The following is a 21,537-nucleotide window of genomic DNA, read 5'->3' as shown; positions in this document are numbered from 1 at the left end:
CAGCTGGACCTCTTGGGGCCTGAGGCTAATCCCCTCTTCTGGGTTCACCCCGAGGGATCCTGTGCCCAGCTTGAACGGTCTCCTTCTTCCCATAAGACCCCATTGGTCCATGCCGCTGGCCACAGTGTGATGGGTGGCAGGTACCCTCCTGGTTCTGAGCCTGGCCATCAGCACATCCTCTTTAGTTTGGAGAAAAGCTAGACCCTACAGGAAGAAGGTCTGGGGGGTGGTGATTTGGTACTACCAGGGCCATCTCAGACGTGGAGCTTACCCAAGAGGGGGATGGTGAGCAGCAAGGAGCACAGTGCCCATACAGAGCCCCTGGGCACATCTGGTTCTGAGGCTGGACCTGCCCTGGCTTTGGCCCTTCAGCTTTTTGGCTCCAGCTATTCAGAGTCTTGGGGGCCACCTGACTCCAGGTGGACTGGATGGATTTCATTTACCCTGAGCCAGCAGAGTGGGCTGCCCTTCCCCCTCTGCACTGAATCCTGTTTTCTATATTCCTTGCTTCTCTCCACAGGGGCTTTCTGAGCCTCCAGACTGGTCCTGAGTGACACAAACACAGACCCAGGTCTGCCCTGCAGTTGTGGAGGGGGTGGGGAGTGGGTAGCCTGGGACCACACTGAGTTAGTTACAAGGGTGATCCGTGCCTGGAATGATGGGAAGCAGGGCCACCTCCCTGGGCAGGAGCAACTGAGAGAGGCGGGGCGCCTGTGCAGGACTATTAAAGGGTGGGGGAAGGGGAAGAAAGTTCTCCAGGCCACTGGCCCTGAGACAAGGATTCCAGAGCTCCCTGGAAGGAAGCACGCTATGGGGGCAGGGAGCAGAGTGCCCAGGAGCATTGCGGCCTGCATGCAGCCTTTGGATTTCAGCCCAGCAGCACGGAGGGGCCACAGCAGGGGTGCAGTGCAGCTCGGGGTGTTGTAGTGGATCCCTCTGGCCTCCAGGTCTTCCCGGGGCTCTGCCAGCCTGGGAAGAAAAGAATCTTGCTTCCTTATGCAACACCACGTAGGTTGGTGCTGCCTCACCCTGAGTGGCTTCGTGGGGACAGTGAGGGAGACAGGTGTGATGCCCCTTTTGCAAGTTCTCTGTTGAATCCTGTTAGATGCCGATAGGCTGACCAGGATGAAGAGCACCATGTAAAGAATTCCCAGGGGAGGTGTCCAGACAGGAGATGAATAGGAGTTGCCAGGGAGAGATGCCAGGAGGCAGGTGGGTGGGCTGAGGAGGAGGTCTAGAGAAGGAAAGGCACAGAGGCAGGGAAGGGCCAGGATGCCCCAGAAGTCCCCCATCAGAATCAGGCTGAGGAGTGGGCAGGGAGCAGTCCCAGGCCCTGTGTCTGGGTGGGCTGGGGGAAACGACGGGATGGGTAGGGTGGGGCAGGGAAGGTCACAGCAAAACTAAGGCCTGCTGGGTGGGGGAGGCATATGGTGGACAGCACGGGGGTCCAATAAACATGGAGACTAAACCTTGTACCTGTCTCTGCTTCCTCTGGAAACTTGGCGAAAATAATGGCAAAGGATGGAAGGAATAAACACCAGGGGAGTCAGCTTCCTGAATGAGCAAGACAGAACTGCTGGGACTCAGCCAAGAAGCAAGGACAGCCCCAGCATGTGTGCCAACCCCAGGCACCCACACCCCGGGCTGCAGAGAATGGAGGGCGCTGGGACTGGGCCCTGGGCGCTGAGGATGGGAAGGGACTAGGGGATGGCCTGTCCGCAGAGGATTGGAGCCCCTGTGGTGGACAGCCCCAATGTGATCACCAAGATTTCCTGTCTTCTGGTATTCGTGCCCTCCTCTAATTGCCCTGGGTGCAGACCCAGATGTTGCTTCCAACCAGTAACTATGGTCACAGAGGACTGGGGTGCAGCTTGGCAGATCACAGGCCTAGCATGCACGAGGCCCTAGGCTCAACCTCCAGCTCTGCAAAGAAATAAATAGAAAGAACACCTATAGCCTGGGGGTATGCCAGGTGCGGTGATGCTCCCCTCTCATATAGGTCACTTACAAGCCACAGCAGGAAGACTGCAAGTTCAAGGCCAGCCTGGGTAACTTAGCAAGACCCTGTCTCAAAATAAAAAATAGAAAGGACTGGGGATGCTGCTTTTTGGTTCCTCACTCTCGTTGCCTAATATGCGACCAACTGGCTGGCCGCTGAAAGTGAAGATGTAGTTCGTGGTAGTGCACATGCTGGGCAGTAACCTGAGTCCCAGGACCCTTCAAGGCACCAATACCTACCTGGTGGGGACCGACTCCAACACTGGAGAGCCCTCAATTCCAGAATATATCAGCTGTTTAAAGCAAAGCTCTGGCTGAATTTAAAATGACAATCCAGGAAATGGTAGTGACTCATTGGCATGTTGATCATTCTGGAAGCATGAAAGATATTTGTAAAAGCATTGATTATGACACTCCCTATCATATTAAAAAACTCCCATGGAATCCTCACGGAGAAGAAATGAAAGGAAATGGAGAGCAAAAATATGAGTATCTGAAAGATGGGGATGTGATTAAGACTGAGGGAGCCACTCCAAGAGTCATAGACACACCTGGACACACTGGTGATCACGTGGCTCTACCTTAGAAGAAGATGCCCTCTTTTCTGGAGAGTGTATCCGTGGGGAAGGAACAACTATATTTGAAGACCTCTGTGATTATATGAAGAGTTACTGAAAGTCAAAGCTGATACTATACATCCAGGACGTGGCCCAGTAATCCCTAAGGCCCAACCTAAAATTCTACAATGTATTTCTCACGGAAATACCTGAGAAGAACAAATTCTTACATTAGTTTGTGATAATTTTGAACAATCATTTACAGTAACTGATCTTGTCAAAATGATCTACAAGAATACTCCTGAGCATTTACATAAATGGCTGAACATAACGTCTTGCTTTATTTGAAAAAAAAAAAAAAACAGAAAAATGAAAGAAAAATATTTAGCAACATGGATCCTAACAAGAAATGGAGAGCTGAACTTTAGTTTCAAATTAACAAAAACTCTGTTTTGTTTTGCTTTTAGAGGATGGGATGTTTTCTTACATGTGGATTATTTATAGAGAATATAGAATGTAGAAGTTCAAAAATACACTTCAAAATAATATATTTGTTCTAATATATGTAAATTACATCTATACCAATAGGATAGGTTACTCAACCTTGGTCTTTTAACATTTTGCCAAAAATTCAGAATCCAACAGTTTGTCAATTTTGTATGGATTAAGTAAAATTGCTACTTTCAGAATAATAAAATTTAGCCAAAAGTGGTGGTGCACACCTGTAATCCCAGGGACTTGGGAGGCTGAGGCAGGAGGATCTCAAGTTTGAGGCCATCATGGGCAACCAGGCAAGACCTGGTCTCAAAACAGAAAACAAAAATAGCTTTGGATAGGCTGGGGAGATATCTCAGTTGGTAGAGTGCTTGCCTTACAAGCACAGGGCCCTGGGTTCGATCCCCAGCACCACAAAAAAAAAAAAAAAAAAAAAAAGCTTGGGATGTGGCTCAGTGGAGGGGTATCCCTGGGCTCAATCCCCAATACCACCAAAAATAAAATAAAATTTAAATTTTGGTAATTTAAACCAAACATAAACCAATCTTGGAGGTTAGTTATTAACAATCATCAGTAATACTATTTTCTCTAATGCTTCAGTTAACAGGCCAGATTTCTATATATTCTTTCTTTTTCCTCAATGCTTTGTCTTTGTCTATAGATAACAGCTTTGTTTTCCTGTTTCCATCAATTACATTATGATCCAGTATTGGTTCTATAGCTTGTATTGGGGGTATTTTCTTATAATGGTATCCCACGAATGAGTCACGTCAATCAATTTTGGGAATTGAAATTTATTAAATTCCCAATTTGAAGTTAAAAAAAGGACTGGGGATGAGAACCCCTGGGTTCATTCTCCAGTACTGGAGGTTGGGTTTGGGGTGGGGTCGCCAGGGATAAATCAAAGATCCCAAACACTCCCAGAGAGGAAAATTGAGTCTTATGTAAAAGACAGAGGGTCAGCAAGGCTGCGGGCTCGCTGGCAGCACTGAAAGCTAGAAGGTCCTTGAGAAAGGCCCTCAGGATGTTGGGAAGTGATTTCAACGTGAAGTGATATACCCAACAGAGGGCCCTTCAGGAGGCCGGCTTCTGGGAGGGAGACTGCAGGGCAAGGGTGAGGGCACACTTGGTGCACGGAAAACAGTGCTCATCACCGAAGCCCGGGAGGACTTAGGGATACAAAGAGAGCTGGTGTTATGTGTTGCTACATAACAGATCCACACAGAGTAATGGCTGTTTCCATGCATCAAGAATCTGGGCATGACTTAGCTGAATCCTCTGCTTAAGAGTCTCACAAAGCTGGCTGCAGTGGTGTATGCCAGTAATCCCAGCCATTTGGGAGTCTGAGGCAGGAGGATCGCAAGTTCGAGAACAGCCACAGCAACTTAGTGAGGTCCTAAGGCAGGTTCGTGAGAACCTGTCTCAAAAGATAAAACTAAAACCATGCTGGGGGTGTTGCTCAGTGGTTAAGCACCCCTGGGTTCAATCCCAAGTGCCAGAACAAAACAAAATGAGTCTCACACAGCTCTTTAATTTCAATCTTATCTGAGGATTGACTGGGGAAGAACCTAATCCTGAGGTCACTAAAGCCATAGGCAGTTTTCAGAGGCTGCCTGCAACTCCTACAAGCCACCTGTGGTTCCTGGCACGCGGGCCTCCCAAAACAGACAAGCCATAACGTGGCCGTTTCTCCAAGTCCATAAGGGAGGAAGAGGCTCAAGCTGCACAGGCGCTACAGTCTTAGGTCACATAGTCACAGACATTCAGCCCTTGGTCATGTTCTATCTTTTTGGAGGCAGGGGGCAGATACCAGGGATTGACCCCAAAGGCCCTTAACCCCTGAGCCACATCCCCAGATCTTTTAATATTTATTTTGAGACAGGGACTCACTAAGTTACTTAGGGCCTCACTAAGTTGCTGAGGCTGACCTCAAACCTGTGATCCTCCTGCCTCAGACACCCAAGCCACTGGGATTACAAGAGCGTGCCACTGCGCCTGGCTGTCGTGTTATCCTGGTTACAGTGAGTCACAGATCACTCCCACTTTCAAAGGAAGGGGACCACAGATGGATATGAACACGAGGAGGCAGGGATCTTTGGGAGGCGATCTTGAAGCAGTTTTCAACACTAAGTAACCCAAACCAGAAGCAATGATTAACTTCGAGAAAAAGCGAAAGTCATACCAGAAATCAACCATCGCTCAGTAGCCAACAAGGAGTATGCCATCCTTGTGACAAAACAAAGGGATATTGGTTTAACCAAAAGGTTGAGAGTGAAAAGTAACATCAGCGAGAGAGTGTGTGAGGCGCAGCAGGCGATGTGAGAAGGCCAAGCTCCTCTTCTCTTAGAGCCGCTAGTGAACCCGGCTGGAGTCGGCGAGCAACAGCAGCTCCAGATGCCACGCACAAGCATGGAGGTAAACACGCAAAGGCCGGGCGCTGAGCAATCCCAGCAGCTGAGGCTGAGGTGGAGGCAGGAGGAGCGCAGGTTCCAGGCCAGCCTGGCCACGGAGCCAGACAGGGCCTCGCTCAGTCCTGGCTGATTTTGCAGCTCAGTGAGAGAGCACTTGCCTAGCATGCGGGAGGCCTGGGCTCAGCCCCCGGTACCGAAAGGAAAACAGCGGAGTGTGGAGTCTCTGGTCTCCCAGGAGGCTCGGGAGTGCGCGGTGGGAGGGGCTGCCCTTTTCATCAGAGGCCTTTTCAAATTCTGCACGACTGCGTGCTGTACTCTAAACTATTGCCTACTTGAATAAAAATGCTCACTGGTTAACAGAGAAAGGGGTAGGAGCTGAGAAACACCCCTGAGGAGGGAACTGTCCCCAGGGATCCTGATTTACGGGGGCTGCGTCTTCCCTGGAGGGAGGGGCTGGCGTTCCGAAGAGCAGATCCAGGAGAGGAGAGGTGGCCCCAGGGAACGCGCCGGCGGCTCCCAGGAGGGAACCTATAAGTGGAGCTTCCCCTGGAGGACAGTTAACCGCACCTGTGCTAGGGAGCCAGTGGCTCCGGCTGGGGAGTGGAGGGCGATGCTGGAGGCCAGCTGGGACCTGCCCCCCAGGGCGGGAAAGGAGCCAGCTGAGGGGGCCCCACCCCTGGGAATCCCCCATCCTCACAGACATTTCTTAGGGGGCCTCTGAAGGCTCTGCCAGGTTTGTTTGTTTTGTTTTGAGGTGCTGATGATTGAACCCAGAGGTGCTCTACCACTGAGCTACATCCCAGTCCTTTTTAATTTTTGTTTTGAGACAGGGTCTCACTATGTTGGCCTTAAACTTGTGATCCTCCTGCTACAACTTCCCAGATAGCTGGAATCATTAGCATGTGGCACTGTGACGGGCTTGTTTTGGTTTTTATTTAATCATTTATTTATTTTGGTACTGGAGGTTGCACCGGGGGGCACTTTGCCACTGAGCTACATCCCCAGGTCTTTTTGTTTTTTATTTTGAGACAGGCTCTTGCTAAATTGCTGAGGGCCTCACTCAGTCCTGCCCCAGCCTCCTGAGCTGCTGGGATTACAGGCGTGCGCCACCATGCCTGGCTCTTGGTTTGGTTTTTAATTCAGTAGATTTGTACAATTTAAAAAGTCTAAGGAATAAATGATTCTGGTAAAAGCACTGTGAGGCTCCAGATCCTCCAGTGGCAGGTCCTCCAAGTGTGTTCTGTCAGGGCTCCCGCCAGGGGTGACTTAGTTGCCAACTAGCAACTGACTCCCTGCCCAGCCTGACCCCAGGAGCCCCTGCAGCCCTTAGGCCAAGCCCAGTGGCCGGCTCCCTTTCCCAGAGGCAGCTTGGCCACGCCCTGCTCTCTGTCCGTGGGGAACCTGACTTGGGCACGTTGTCTTTCCAGAGACAGGTGGGGCTTTCAGGGTCCTGTCCTGGAGCTGCCTTGCTCTTCAGTCACAGTGTGGCCCCAGTGGGGGAGGAAGGGCTGGTGTGCACCAGGAGGTCCCTGGCCGCCTGGGAGCATGTTGGCCTGCTTGGTCCCTGGTGCCCAGGGCAAGACAGGACCCCTTCACTTCCACCCTGCCCAGAGCAAGGCCTACTGAGTTCCACTGCGGCCCCTCCTCCCGCTGTGGTCCAGACACCTTCCTTCAGAGCAAGTCTCCCGAGTTGGCCTCTCCACAGTGGCCACGGCAGTGGCCTGGACTCCATGACCTGTATACTCAAAAATTGTCAGAAAGGGGTCTGGGGAGACAGCTCAGTCAGTAGCGTGCTTGCCTCGCATGCACAAGGCCCTGGGTTCAACCCCAGCACCACCAAAAAAAAAAAAAAAAAAAAAAAAAAAATCAGAAAATAGATCGTAAGTGATGTGTCGTTTGACCACAGTTAAAAAGATGAACAGCAAACTTTGTCTTGGCTCTGTGTGGCTTCCACACAGGACAAGCTACGTCATCGCAGGACCCAGTGCACAATGAAACTCTGGGCCCTGTGTTCAAGAATTATTAATAGCGTTCCTTCTGGACACAGGATCCCAGGAAACTGAAGGTTGCAGGTAAAGCTTAGCCCTTGCTCCCTGGCCACAGGCCCATCCCTCTCCCTGGTTGCTCTTTCTGGGAAAGGGACCCGGACTTCAGTACTTTGGGCCTTGGCCGCTTCCTGACAGCTTCCTCCACAGCTGAGCTTCACTTACATCCTGGACATAGTGGGTACCAAGGGTCTTAGCCCCCAAGCCTGGCGCTAGTCAGGCCTGACCATACATTGGCTCCTTGGGCATTAGACAAATGTATCAACTCAACCAAATCACCACATTCAAAAAAATATTTTATTAGTTATGGATGGACACGATACCTTTATCTTATTTATTTTTTTATGCAGTGCTGAGAATCAAACTCAGTGACTCACACGTGCTAGGCAAGCGCTGTACCACTGAGCCACAACGCTGCCCCAAATTACATTTTATTCAGGATAAAGACATGGGTTTCAAGTAGTTGGCATCTGTTATGTCCCAAGATTTCTGTGACCTTCCCCAAACCAGACAGAATCCAATCCATGTGATGTGGGCCCCCGGTTTGCAGGAAGGCCAGAACTTCCAAGGATACTCAGAGTGGGGACCAAAAGGTGACCCCAGAACCGGCTTTTGGAGTCTACCCTCAGCACAGGAAACCCTGAAGACTCACCTGTGTGCACCCTGGGGGCTTTTTGCTTCCTGTGCGCCTGTTTACTTGGTTTGGAGACAAGGCTGGGCCTGGAGGTCCCCCGTGAGTGCAGCAGCTGGGGGGCTTGGCCCTCAGGTGTCCTTGGAGCCACAGGAGGCCTGCAGCCAGTCCCACTCTCCCGCCAGATCCTGCACGGAGGGCCTCCGAGGAGCTGCAGCCGCTGGGGGGCATGCGCTGGCATGGACGCACCCCACTGGAGTCCCACTTCCCCAGTAAGGACACCCCCCGCAGGGTGGGGCGGGCACAGTGACTGGGGGCTATCGCTGCCCATGGTTATGGTGAGCACAGGGACAAAGAGCTAATGGCCATCAGCAGAGGGGCTGCGGGTGCAGCAGGAGAGACCCCAGGAAGGCAGGGCATCCCGCAGGGGAGGCCTGGCCTTCTGGACAGTCAGGGCCATCCTGCTCTCTCCTGGCCTCGATCTCCTTTCTGGACATCAGCAGTGCCTCTGGCTCATCCTTGGCTGCGGCCATTCTGTTCTTTCAACTTCTTCAGCAAAACTAAATCAGCGTGAAAGTCCTGATGAGCGACCCTGAGGAGGTATGCTGGGTTCTGAAGGGCCAGCACCCTCCTTCCCTCAGGTAGAGGATCAGGACTGGTAAGACCAAGGGGCTACACCTGGTACCCGTGGAGGCTGCCTGCCCCAGGTTGGGACCGGACTCTGGGGGACAGGGCAGTGACACAGCCTTGGCCCTAGACCCTCCAGATCAGGCTGAGGACTGAGCCAGGCAAGTCCAGTCTGGGCAGCCCGAGGCATGTCAGGCAGAAGACACCAGTGGACAAATGTGTGGCGGCCAGGTTCCTGGGGAGGCTCTGGGTGGGCAGCCTGACTGGCCTGCGGGTTATGGACCCAGAGGGACCTTGCCCCACGCACCCTGCCTTCAGGCCAGGCTATCGGGGGACACCAGGGTGCCCTGGCTGCAGGGGAAGGGCAAGGGGTGCAGATTCAGAAGCCAGGGTGACTCTGGCAGTCCAGGGCCCAGTGCTGACCGTGCTGTGGGCAAGACAAGACATCTGGAGCAGGGCGCCCGGCAGGGCCAGTGTGCGCATGCCTGGCGCGCCGGGCACACAGGGCATCCAGGCTCATCCACAGACCGGAAGGGTCCAGAAGCCTTCACGACCTAGAGGTCTTTCTGGCCAGCCCAGGGCTCCTGGAGGAACTGTGGGGTGACCTGTGGGAGGCGTCCTCAGGGCAGGCCTCTGCCCACCCGCCTCACCTGCACAAGGGATGGTGAGGGTTACACTCTGGCCTCCCAGCCCCAGAGCTCCGAGCTTGTCCTGGTCCCCATCAGCTGGTCTGGGGAGCAGTAGGGCCTTGGGCCCCTCTGGGCTGCGAGTGTCTGTGTGGTGTGTGGACCGCCCCGGGCACTGAGCACTGTCTCCAGGTGGCAGCCATCTCCAGTCCCCTGGTCAGACATAAGCCAGGGGCTGGGCCACCGTGAGAACTGGGCCTCAGACTGGGACCAAGTGGAGCAGGCTCCCCAAAACCGGTGGGGCTTTTGGGTTGATGTTCCCCTGAACACACACCAGTGACCCCAGTTTCTCCCAGTGAAATGGTTCTATTTGGGGGTGGGGGTGGAAATGCTCACGTGGAGGGTGAGCGTTGGATGGAGCTCAGGAGCTAGAGCAGGTTCTTGGCATGGGTGAGGTCCTGGTTGACCCTCAGCACTGTGGGACAAACAAACAAAGAATCCAAAACACCCCAGAGGCCCTGTCCACCCCTCAGGAGAGGTAGGGACCAGTGGGCTCATCAAGGACAACAATCCCCTCTGCCTGTATCATGTCCTTCCCGCAGCTGACCTGGGGCAAGTCTTCCTCTCTTACCTGTGCACTAGCGCTCTCTCTCTCTCTCTCTCTCTCTCTCCCTCCCTCCCTCCCTCTGTCTCTCCCTCTCTCTCTCTCTCTCCTCTCCTCTCTCTCTCTCTCTCTTTCTGTCTCTCTGTTTAGGAGTGAGGCCCTGCTGTGCTGTCAGGTGATGGGCTGAGTTGGGGCCCAGGTGGAGGGAAAGTGGGGCAGAGCCCCGGAGGGCAGCTCCAGACTCCCTGCCACACCACTTTCTCACTCTGACCCTGAGCATGTCACCCCCTCCAAGGGGGTGATGGCGGCATCAGGTGGACAGGCCCATCCGTGGGAAGCACTCGACACACCACGTCACAGTTCCCACTTAACTGGGCTAGCTCTGAATGCTGAGCCTTCGTTCCCACCATCTGATCCCAACACGTCCGCCCAGCAGAGGCAGAGGGGGGCCTCTCTGCGCCCGCACCCCCACCTCCCAGGGCTTAGCTTCGAGTTTTGGTGCAGGCAGGCAAGCTGGGGGAGATGTTTGGGGTGAGCAATGCAGTGAGCCCACTGAAGGAGGGAGGTGGGCCAGGTTCCTTTACTAAGGGTCCCAGGCACACACGTGGTGGGGCAGTGGGGACAGGCTGGCAAGAGTAAGCCCACGTGTGCCTGAGTGTCAGGCGAGGGGCTTGGCTCTTCTGGAGTGGCGGGAGTCGCTGGAGGCTGGAGGCTGGGCTGGAGGGCTGGTGGAGGGAGCACCTGGGCTGTGGCCAGGTGGGAGCCGCAGTCCTCACCCAGATGAGAGGTTCCGGGCCTTTCGGATGATCGGTGCTGGCCCCGGCTGCTCTGAGCTGGTGCTTGCTGAGTGGAACTGGAGCCGCCCGGGATGTCAGTCCACCTGTCCTCTGAGGGATGATCCAGAAAGGGGTCTACAGCCCTGAAGCTGCAGCTGCAGGCCAGGGCCGGGGTGGGGAGGAGTCCTCCCCAGCGGGGGCCGCAGTCCCACTGGAGATCTCAGCGCCTCGTGGCGGCTGTCCTTCAGGGTGGGATGGGCTGGGAGCAGGGGCTGCCTGCCCTTCCTCGGGCATTCTCTCACACCACTCTGAATTCCAGCCGAGGAGGGGCCAGCCCACCAGGGTCAGAGTTCCCACTCCACAGTGAGGACCGAGGCCAGCCCTGCTGTCCACTGGCTGTGGTCCAGGCAAGTCAGTGCCTCCCTGAGAGACTAAACAGGATGGGCTAGGAGGGCAGAAGGTCAGGACAATCCAGATTCTTATTTTTTAATTTCCTGCAAAACTTGGGAGTGTAATTCAGTGGTAGAGAGGCCCTGGGTTCAGTCCCCAGTACCACAACCCCCCCGTCCTACGGAAAACAGGAAGAAGAAAGCAAGAAACCCTGCACCCCTTAGCAGTCACTCTCCATGGCCCTGGTCCTCTCGCCGGTGGCCACAGGAAGCTACTGTCTGTATGGATTCGCCCGTTCTGGTCATTTGATATGAATGGAACCATGTCGTGTGGCCTTTGGTGACCAGTTTTTCACTTAATGTGAGGCTTTCAGACTCCACCCATGTTGAAGTGCACACCAGACTCAAGCCCTCCCTGTTGCTGAGTCACCCTCTGGCGCATGATGGCGTTGTTTAACCACTCCTGGGAAGATGGACATTAAGTTTGTTTTTTGTTTTTCTAAATTTTGAGGCTATTATGGATAATATTTCTGTGGGTATTTGCATACAAAAAATGTTTTTGTGTGCCCCTAAGTTTTGTGATGTGACTACAGCTGCTGCAAACACCCATGTGCCGTTGTGTAGACCCGAGTTTTCTCCTTCTTTGGGTAAATCCCAAGGAGCACAGCTGCTGGAGGGTAGGGTAATAGGGTGTTTAGTTTATAAGAAACACTAGTCTGTCTTCTAAAGCGGCCCACAGTCTGCTCCCCGCCAGCAGGAAGTAGGCCTGCTCTGGTACCTTCCATGCCCGCCTGTGTCATCAGGGTCTGGCACTGTCCTTCGTAAAAGGTGCATAGACTGGCTTTGAATTTGAGATGCTCCTGCCTCGGCCTACTGAAAGTAACTATGGCCCGTGGTGACCCACACCTGTAGTCCCAGTGGCTCAGGAGGCTGAGGCAGGAGGATGGTAAGTTCAAAGTCAGCCTCAGCAATTTATTGAGGCCCTAGGCAACTCAGCAAGACCCTGACTCCAAATAAAATATAAAAAGGACTGGGGATGTGGTTCCGTGGTTAAGCGTCCCGGGGTTTAATCCTTACTATGTAAAAGAAATAAATAAACTATGGATAGTGAGGGACTTCCTTTGTTTTTCTTCACATTTGTTTTCTATAACTCTTGTATCTTTTTTGTTTCCTCATTTCCTGTATTACCATCTTTTGTATTTAGTTGATTTTTTTTAGTGAGGCATTTAAATGTGTTTCTATTTTCTTTTTGTGTATACTGCTCACCTATTTTCTTGGTAGTTATTAAGGAACTATATTTAAGATCTTAAAGTTGTGCACAGGCACAGTGGTGCACACCTCTAATCCCAGCAGCTGGGGAGGCTGTTTATAACTAGCCTCAGCGATTTATTGAGGATCTAAGGAACTCAGCTAAATAAAATACAAAAAAGGGCTGGGGATGTGGCTCAGCGGTTAAGCGCCTCTGGGTTCAATCCTAGGTACCAAAAGAAAAGAAAAGTTCTAACACTCGAATTTAAATGAACTTCAATAATGTGAAAAAACTCAGCTCCTTTACACTTCTGTTCCAACAATGATGCACAGAATTAACTTTAAACATCATGAGCCTGAAAACAGAGTAAGAAGTCTTTTAAATGCATTAGCCTCAAATCATGTAAAAAACAAGAAGTGCCGTCAAGAACCACTGTTACTGTAGTGTCAGCTTTCATGATTGCCCAGGTACTTACCTTGACTAACGTCTCATTCCTTCATGTGACCAAGTTACCGTCTAGTATCCTTTTATTTTTTCCTTCTAGTGGTGAGGATGGCCAGGCAAACACTCTTCTACTGAATGATACCCCCATGATACCCCAGCCCTTTCTACTTTTCTTTTCTTACTTACTTACTTTCTATCTTTCTTTTTTTTTTTTTTTTGGTACCTAGAGATTGAACCCAGGGGCACTTGACCACTGAGCCACATCCCCAGCCCTTTCTATTTTATTTTAAAGTTTTTGAGATGAGGCCTCAGTAATATGCCTAGGCTGGCCTCAAATTGTGATCCTCTAGCCTCAACCTCCCGAGTCACTGAAATTATAGGTGTGCACCAGTGCACCCAGCTAGGTTATGTGGTATCTCTACGTTTAACCTTAAGGAAGTGCCAGGCTGCTTTCCAAAGCGATTGTACCCTTTTACATTTCCCACCAGCAGCGTCCTCTACAGCATGCTTTCCTGTCGGGCTGGCTCCTTCCTTCCTCCTTCCTTCCGTGTGCTGGGATGAACCTGGGGCCTGCACACACTAGGAGGAGCCTGTGGGCCTTCATGATTCTAGTATCCTCGTGGGTGTGAAGTGCTCTCTCTTTTGTGGCTTTGTTTGCATTTCCTTGATGACTAATAATAGTGAACACTGTGTGATGTATTTATTTTACTATCTTCTTTGGAGAAATGTCTATGGAAATCCTCTCTCTTTTTTATTTTTTATTTTTATTTTATTTTTCGGGCACTGGGGATTGAACCCAGGGCCTTGTGCAAGCTACACAAGGGCTCTACCACTGAGCTACGTCCCAGCCCCTCTCTTCTTCTTAAGACTTTATTTTCTGTTTTTATTTTTTTCTTTTTTGCAGTGATGGGAATAGAAAAAAGACTTTGTTTTTAGAGCAGTTTTAATTCACTGCAAAATTGAGTGGAACTTCTTCTAAAGGAACAGCAAACATGGACCACAATCCTGTTTCCAGTGCACCACAGGTGGGCTGTCTTCCTTCCCTTCCCTCTCTCCCTCCCTCCTCCCTTCCTCCCTCCTTCACTCCCTTCCTTCCTCTCTTCTTCCTTTCCTCCTTCTTCCTACCTGCTTCCTTCTTTTCTCCTTTCTTCCTTCTTCCTTCCCTCCCTCTTTCCCTCCTTGCCTCCCTCCCTCCTTCCCCACTCCTTCCTTTGCACTGTACTTGGGCTCAGAGGCTGGAGCACACTAAGCACAGACTCCACCACTGAGCTCCAAGCCCTGACTGGGCAATAACCCCTACTGTGTCCCCACGCTTCAAGACCTAGGCTGCTGGAGCTTCTCCAAGGAAGGAGAAGAGGAGGAACAAGTGACTAGTCACTCACTGGCTCTTAAACCTTCACCCAAAGATAATACCTGCCACTTCCACTCAACATCTCCGAAGCAAAGCAAGTCAGTCAGCAATGCTTCCCTTGAAGGGGACATAAGCTCCCAGGAGCCTAGAAGGAGAAGGTGAGCCAGGTGTGGTGGCACATGCCTGTAATTCCAGCAGCTTGGGAGGCTGAGGCAGGAGGATCGTGAGTTCAAAGCCAGCTTCAGCAACTTAGCAAGGCCCTAAGCAACTCAGTAAGACCGTGTCTCTAATAAAATACAGAACAGGGCTGGGGATGTGGCTCAGTGGTGAAGTGCCCCTGGGTTCAATCCCTGCCCACCCCGCCTGCACCCCGAAAAAAAAAAAAAGGAGAAAAAGAACGTTTGTGAACATTCCTGGTGACTCACAGGAGTCGAGTAAGGTTCTTTCACAGGACTCGTCGGGGACTTCCCTGAACGGCCTCCGCCGTCCCTCTCCGGAGGACCTGGGTGCAGCCGGGAATGCGGAACCACTGCAGGGAAGGCCTTTCTCCTGGAGCGTCTCGGGAGAACATCTTCATCTTCGGGGACCCACTGGCTGGTTGGCGACCTTTCCCACAGGAGGGGTAGGCAGGCTTCTTGGAAAGGGCCAGACAGTAAGCGTCTCAGGCTCCCGGCCGCGCGGCGCTCCTGGCCCCTGCTGTGGCCCTCGACGGCCGCCCAAGGCTCAGGTGAGTGGGGAGGCTGCGCCCCGGGGCAGTTTATTTATAGCCGCGGCTCCGCACAGAGCCCCTTGTTTTCCCGGGAACACATCACACTTCGGGTCCCCGGGCCCGGAGCTGCCAGGCTGCGCGCTCGCCCGCAGGGTCGGCCTCCGGTAGGCGCAGTGCCTCCCCGACGCTTCGGAGCTCCGGGCTGACGGTCCTTCGCAGCTCTGCCCGCAGGCCTCGGGGCTTGAGGGGATCCCCCAGGCGATGGGTCGGAAAGTCGAGCGCAGAGCCGCGCGGTGGCCGGGTCCAGCCCCTCCCGCGTGCCCGTGACCCCGGGAGCAGCCCCCGGGAGCTGGGCTTGGGCCGGGAGTCCGTGGCCGACCGCAGGCTGGCCCTGGCGTTCCCGGGGGCCCAGTGCAGCTCCGGGTTGTGCCTTTCCAGTTTCCTGTGGGGTCGTGAACAAGTCTCTCTCCTTCTTGGGGCCTCTATGTCCACCTCCGCCAAGTGTGAACGATGACCCCTGCCCTGGAGGGGCAAAGGAGGCCGGGCCCCAAAGGGACTGTGACCCAAAGGAGCTGACCTTGAAGGATGGTGGCCGACATCACCGACATCACCGACTCTGCCCTCAGGGGCGCTGATGCTGTCCTGAGGGGCTGAGTCCAGGCTGCCGGGGAGGGTATGGGTGGGTGGCCAGGAGAGCCCCTGGGTTCCAGCCCCAGTACCCGGCCCTGCCCCCAAAATGTCTCCAAACCAAACTGCCTCCTTTCGTGCCCAGTCTCCTCTAGCAACTGGGCATTGATACTTCTGCAGCAGAAAACATTAGGACCTGGATCTGAGGAGAAAGTCCCTTCACTTTACAAATGGGGACACTGAGATGCTGAGAGGTCTAGGGACCTCCGCAGAGGCTCTTGGGAGCCAGACACAGAGCTTGACCAGGCCCAGGCTGGAGGCTGCACTGCCCTGTCCCTGCAGCACCCCAAGAGCAGCGGCTGGGCCCTCTCCCCAGGAGGCCTGGCTGCAGGGTCTGCCGGGAGTTGGTGCTGCTCACAGCCTGCCCGCTGGAGGGTCTTCTAATTATGGGAATCATTTTTGGCATCTCATGCAGCCTGAGGGAACTGCAGAATGTCATTGTCAAAGTGTTTTTGAATATTTGCCTTCTCAGCAGGAAGAGGCTGAGAGAACACTCAGTCTTCCATAGGAGGGATCCTAACAAAAATAACAAGCAGGGCGGGCCCAGGGCCAACGCCAGAGTCCCAGAGACATGAAAGGCTAAAGCAAGAGGATCACAAATTCAAGGCCAGCCTCAGCAATCTGGGGAAAACCGGTTCCAAAATAAAACAGGGCTGGGCATACTGGTGCACACCAGTAATCCCAGCGACTCAGGAGGCTGAGGCAGGAGGATCACAAGTTCAAAGTCAGCTTCAGAAATTTAGCAAGGCCCTTAGCAACTTAGTGAGATCCTGTCTCAAAATAAAATATTAAAAAGGGCTGGGGATGTGCCTCAGTGGTTAAGAACCCCTGGTTTCAATCCCCAGTGCCCCAAATAAATAAACAAACAAACAAACAAACAATAAAATAAAAGTACTGGAGATATAGCTGAGTGGTAGGTTGCCCTTGGGTTCAATCCTCCATATGGCAGAAAGAAATATAAATAATAGGTAAATAAAATAAAGGCCGCCACCTGGCTCAGCAGTAGAGCACTCACCTTGCTGTCATGAGTCTCTGTGTCTCGTCCCCAGCATCATAGAAAAAATAAAGAACAAGCAGCATGAGCTGGAGGGATCCCAGGACTCAGGGGAGGGACCTGGTGCTGCAGTCACAGGTGCATGGCAGCAAGGCCAGGATCTGCCCTGGATGCCTCATCCTCCCACCTCTAAAAGTCTCATTCATTTCTGAAAGATTTATGAAAGCCCACTGGGTGCCAGGCATGGTCCTGTGCTCTGGAGAACAAGAGACTGAATCCCTGAACTTGAGGGGCTGCTGTCCTCAGGGAAGACAGGCAACACAGATCACACTAGAGTGGACTGGAAGGAGGTTTGGAGTCAGAGCATTCCTGGTACAGGGCACAGCGGGTGCAAAGGCCCTGAGGTCTAGGTGTGCTTGATTTTGGGTTAGAGGATCAGCAGGAGGCCACGGGGGTAGAGTGGGTTGGCGACTTGGGGAGGGCAAAGTCACAAGTCCGGGTCTGAGAGGCTACCCGAGGTCTGCTGGCAGAGGGCCTTGTAAGCCCCTGAAAGCCTTCGTGTGTATTCTGAGGTGGGAGCCATGGAGGGTTTAGACTGGGGGGTGATCCGGACTCTGCTTTAACCACACCCCCTGGTGCCCCATGAGTCAAGGGCAAGAGCAGGGAAGCCCACGGCAGCCGTGCAGGTGAGATGAGGCAGGGCCTGCTCCAGGGTTGGGCTGTGGAGGAAGGGGAGTGGACTGGACCCCGGACGGTCTAGGGCAGAGTGGATGTAGGATGTGGGGCTTGAGAAGGGGCATTTTGTGGCACCATCAGCTCTCAGTGTGGAACAGCCCTGTCCCCTGCATTCCCAGCACTCTTCCGTCCCGCCAGCAAGTCCAGGACCCTCACACCCTTTCCCTTCCTACAGCACCCGGCAGCCACCCTCTGTACGGATTTGTCAGTTTCAGACACTTGATTAAAACAGAATTGTGCAGCCAGGTGTGTGGCACAGCCTGTAATCCCAGGGGCTGGAGAGGCTGAGGCCTAAGGATCGTGAGTTCAAAACCAGCCTCAGCAACTCAGTGAGACCCTATCTCCAAATAAAATATAAAACCCAGCTGGAGATGGGGCTCAGTGGTCACGTGCTCCTGGATTCGATCTCCAGTACCAATACTCCCCCCTCTACATAAAACAAAAAGAAAAACCTGTCTTTCCATTCCTTCCAGGGATTTCTAAGATTTCTTAAGGAGCCCTGGGGACAGGCTCCACCCCTTCCTTGCAGGAGCAAGGAAAGCAGGAAGCGGCAGGGCCGCACCCAGACACTGACTGGTTCTGGAAGGGGGGGGTATGGTTAGTGGAGGGCGGATGCTCGTGCTGCCCCCTTAGCTAGAGTCATGCCTCCCTCCCTCCCACCCACCATCCAGAGCCCCACATCCTGGTGGGTGGATGCCCGCAAGGCAGATGCTTTAGCCCAAGGAGGGAAGCCTGGAGGATGGCAGGTTGGCCCCAGCCCTCCCTGAAGTCCAGGAGGGGAGCCCTGCAGGGAGGACCCAGAGAGCCTTCCCCTTAGGGCCAGGCGCTGCCAGCACAGGACAGGACATGCAGAGGAGCAGACAGATGGCCCTGCTGGGGTGGGGTCTAGGGAGGGAGAGATAACAAACCAGAACCAAGAGTCCCATAACTGTAATTGCGATAAGGCTGGGGATGGGGCGTGGGGGTGGGGACCTGAGGGGCTGGTGGTCAGTAGGCTCTGGGGGAGGTGACGGAGGGGAAGGATCTGGGGAAGGGTGTTCCAGGCCAGGGGTCAGCATGTGCAAAGTCCCTGGGCTGGTCTGGTGTGTGTGCTGGATGCTGGAGTGGTCAGAGGTGAAGTGGGGGCAGGAGGTACCGGTTGGTCCTCTTCTGAGCCAATGTAGGGGAAGGGCAGGAGGGGCCTCGCTCTCCAGGACAAGGGGCAGGTCTTCAGACAGGAAACCACACACTGGAAGGCCGTTTCTAGACAGAAAAGGAACTGCCCTTCCCCGGAGGATCTGCAGGTCCTGCTGCAGGCTACTGGGAGCCCCGGGCCTGGGAAGCCAGAGCTGCGCCCAGCATCCTGACCCTGGTCCTGTGCTTCAGTGTTGCTCCAGCGCCAGTGCCCACCAGACCCCTGGACAAAGCCAGTGGCCTCCTGCTATGTGTTGGTGCTGAGTCCCGGGGAGTGGGGAGAGGTCCCTCAGTCCATGCAGGGGTCATCGCAGCCCTGAGCTGTGCCAGAGGAAGATGACGGGCTAGGGCGGGGAGTCAAGGTGGTCAGGGAGGCCAGAAACCTGAGCCATGAAGGACCCAGGTACACTCTGGCCATGTGGCCTGGTAGGAGTAGCATCCCCAGGGCAGCTGGGAGAAGGGAGAGCCCCCACAGTGGGGACTCAGATGTGGCCTTGGGCCTGCAGAACCACTCCTGCCCCACGTGGAGACTCCTTCAGCCACCTCAGGGGCCTGGGACTGAGTCCTTCCATGTACTGTGGCCCTTTGAGGAAGTCACCGGGAGGCCCCACAAGATTATATGCTAGGCCTTTGCCATCTCCCCAGTCCTTTTATGGAGGATCCTTAGAGAGTGGTGCTCCAGAGAGGGTTCAGATGACGGTGGAGAGGACCAGGCAGGAACAGGAGGAGGCCGGCACCTCCCTCCATGCATCACACAGGGACGGCCTCAAGGTTGGGGCTGGTGTAGCTGTAAAATAGGGACCTGGGCAAAGAGGAACATGTGGGGTGAGGAACCCTTAGGGTGGCCTTCCTCTGGGAGCAAGGTCACCACGTTGGCCTGGCACCCTAGCAGGTCAGCTTTGGTGGCAGCAGCTGAGCTGGCTGGGGTGGGGAGTCCAGGCCGGAAAGCCAGGGGCCTGGCAGGGTGGTTGCTTCCAGCAGCACCTGGGCCAGCAGGGGTGCTAGGGGAACAACATCCGCAGAAACATGGCCCCCAGAACCCGTGTGGTTGTGTGGTGGGCCCTGCACCCCTTCCTCTTCCACTCTTCTTGCTATTTAATCATCTTTTTGTCAGTACTGAGGATGGACTCAAGGTCTTGTGTTTTCGAGGCAAGTGCTCTGCCACCGAGTTGCAGTCCATGCTCTTTATTTTTTATTTTGAAACAGGGTCTCACTGAGTTGCCTAGGCTGGCCTTAAACTTGTAATTCTCCTGCCTCAGCCTCCCCAAGATGCCAGGATAACAAGCATGTGTCGCCACGCCCAGCTCATCTCTATTATTATTGTTTTTTTCAACCCTAGGGTTTGAATCCAGGGCCTTATCATACTAAGCAAGTGCTGTACCACAGAGTTATACCCCAACCCTTTTAAAAATTCTTATTTGTCCATTTATTTATTTATTTATTTTTGGTGGTGTGGGGATTGAACCCAGGGCCTTGTGCATGCTAGGCAAGCACTCTACCAACTGAGCTTTATCCCCAAATTTATGTTAAGACAGGGTCTTACAAAATGCCCAGGATGGACTCAAACTCTCAATCCTCCTGCCTTGTTTTACTGAGTACCACCATGCCTGAGTCCTCTCCTTTCTTTTCTTTTCTTTTCTTTTCTTTTCTTTATTTTGCACTGGGGATTGAACCCAGGGGTGATTAACCACTGAGCCACCTTTTGTTCAAGGCTCACTAAGTTGTTTAGGGCTTTGGTAAGGTGCTGATGCTGGAGCTGAACTTGTGACCCTCCTGCCTCAGCCTCCTGAGTTACTGGGATTACAGGTGAGTGCCACTGCAATGGCTCCTTCATTTATTTACTTACTTACTTTTCAGAGACATAGAGGTTTATTGAGGAAGTAGGTATGCATTCAAGGGAGAAGGCAGGTTATCTCCAGAGACAGAGACAGCCTCTATTCTTTAAACACCTTTATTGAGATATAATTCACAAATTATACAATTCATTCACTACCTCTACAATTCAGTGGCTCCTAATGCATTCGCAAACCTGTGCGAGCAACTCCACTGTTGATGTTAGAACATGTCATCATCTCAGAGAGCTATGCCGGGGCTGGGTGCGGCTCAGTGGTAGAGCGCATGCCAAGGTGCATGGTGCCCCGGGTTCCGTGCCACGAGCAGCCACTCCCACTCCTCTGCCCTTCTGCCCTGTCAACACCACCCCACTTCCAGTCTTTACACATTCGCCTATTCTGGGCATTTCATGCAAGCGGACTACATACTATGTGTTCTCCTGTGACTGGCTTCTTTCATTTAACCTGATGATTTCGAACTTCCTCTGTGCTGAAGTGTGGATCCACTTCTCTCTGGAGCCGAATCACATTCCAATGCACCACATCTTGTTTGACGACTCCTCGGATGATGGACACCAAGGTTTTCTACTTCGAGGCTATCATGAACAATTTCTATGGACATTTGCATGCAAGTTTTTTGTGGACATATGTTTATGTTTCAGTCCTTTTTCCCTTTTTACTTCTTGCAGTACTAGAGCACCCCGCAAGTGCTCTGCCACTGAGCTGCACCCCAGCCCAGCTGTCCTTGGTTCTTTGAGTATATATTTAGGATTGGGATTTCTGGGTCAACTGGTGGCTTTCTGTGTGACTTTTTGAGGAACTGCCAGACTGCTCTGCAAAGCAGCTACACCCTTTTGCATTCCCACCAGCAGTGGGTTCACTTTTTCCTCATCCTCGCAACAGTGGTTATGGTCTTTCTGGTAATAGCCACCTTTGTGGGCACGGAGTGGTCTCTCATCGTAGGTTGATTGAGCCACTGAGTCATATCCCCAGCCCTATTTTGTATTTTATTTATTTATTTATTGAGTGACAGGGTCTCACTGAGTTGCTTGGGGCCTCGCTGTTGGTGAGGCCGACTTTGAACTCCCAATCCTCCTGCCTTAGCCTCCCGAGCCGCTGGATTGGAGGCGTGTGCCACCTTGCCGGGTGCTCATTGAAGGTCTTTTGTTTTTCTTTTTCTGTTGCCTTGGACATGCCAGGAATA

At 53.2% G+C, this 21,537-nt stretch overlaps 1 long non-coding RNA gene and 1 pseudogene across 2 annotated transcripts; both read left to right on the top strand.

The window, feature by feature from the left end:
* Positions 1-1,432: 1,432 nt before the first annotated feature.
* Positions 1,433-4,870, top strand: LOC306653748 (endoribonuclease LACTB2-like; annotated as a pseudogene). Its single transcript has 2 exons — positions 1,433-2,887; positions 4,850-4,870. The product of its transcript is annotated as an endoribonuclease LACTB2-like (transcript).
* Positions 4,871-5,219: 349 nt separating this feature from the next.
* LOC306653500 lies at positions 5,220-21,206 on the top strand. Its single transcript, XR_013761740.1, has 3 exons — positions 5,220-5,465; positions 14,655-14,930; positions 20,830-21,206. It is a non-coding gene; the product is annotated as an uncharacterized lncRNA (long non-coding RNA).
* Positions 21,207-21,537: the final 331 nt, after the last annotated feature.

The sequence above is a fragment of the Sciurus vulgaris genome (assembly GCF_902686455.1).
Source record: "Sciurus vulgaris genome assembly, chromosome: 2".
NCBI classification, from domain to species: domain Eukaryota; kingdom Metazoa; phylum Chordata; class Mammalia; order Rodentia; family Sciuridae; genus Sciurus; species Sciurus vulgaris.
Note: the sequence above shows the minus strand (reverse complement) of the source record. Positions and strands in the feature narration are given on the sequence as shown.